This window comes from Arachis ipaensis, chromosome B01 (assembly GCF_000816755.2).
Source record: "Arachis ipaensis cultivar K30076 chromosome B01, Araip1.1, whole genome shotgun sequence".
NCBI classification, from domain to species: Eukaryota; Viridiplantae; Streptophyta; class Magnoliopsida; order Fabales; family Fabaceae; genus Arachis; species Arachis ipaensis.
In genome coordinates, this window is record NC_029785.2 from 11989540 (window position 1) to 11990657 (window position 1118).

Here is a 1118-nt window from a genome sequence, read left to right on the forward strand (position 1 = left end):
TTTGCTGAACAACTTATTGCTCGTTTTTTGTTTTGACTCTTTATAAGTTATACTTATTCAGTCGTTTGGCCGGGTTTCCGTTTGCTATATTTGTTGTCGTTGTTTCTTTCGGGGGTGGGCTCGCGCCCGTTTCCCCGTTTTATGTTTGTTATGGCTTGGATCGCCGTGGTCGTGTTGTCGTCGTAGTTGGCTTTGGCCATAAGGAAGATGGCCCCCGGGGTGATCAGTCCCGGTCTGCCGTTTTAGGGAGCGCTCGTGCGCGGCGCACGTAGGAAAGTAGTGGACAAGCACGAAAATTTTTGACAAGTATGAGTTAGTCGTTAGCTAAACAAATTAATCAATATGGCGAGCATTTGATAAAATAAAAAGACAGATCATCATGCGAACAAGGCGAATATTTACAATTTGTTTGGGTTCCCGGGTCGGCGAGTCGTCTGGTCATGAGTAGAACCTTCTTAGGCTACCCGTATTCCATGTTCTGGGTATTTTCTTGCCGTCGAGTCTCTCGAGCTTGTAAGCACCTTTGCCGAGTACCTCCCTTACCCTGTAGGGACCTTCCCAATTTACCGCCAGCTTGCCTTCCCCTAGGGTCGGGACGCCGATGTCGTTGCGTCGCAGGACGAGGTCCCTTTCCTCAAAATCTCGTTTGAGGACTTTTGCGTTGTAACGCAGGGCTATCCTTTGTTTCAGCGCCGTTTCTGATAGGTGAGCCATCTCCCTTGTTTCCTCAACCAGGTCCTTTTCGACCGCTTCGCTCATGCCCGCGAGTAGTAGTCGAGGGCTCGGTTCGCCGATTTCGACTGGTATTACCGCATCGGCCCCGTATGTTAGGCGAAAGGGAGTTTCCCCCGTAGCGCTTTGCTCAGTTGTCCGATAAGACCATAGAACGGAGGCGAGTTCGTCAGCCCATGTTCCTTTCTTATTGTCTAAGCGCTTCTTTAGACCAAGAAGGATGACCTTGTTTGTGGCTTCTACCTGCCCGTTTGTTTGGGGATGTTCTACCGAGGAGAACTTCTGCTTTATCCCTAGGCCAGAGAGGAACTCCATGAACTTCTTGTCCGTGAACTGGGTCCCGTTGTCTGAGATAACGACCTCCGGGATACCGAAACGGGTTATCA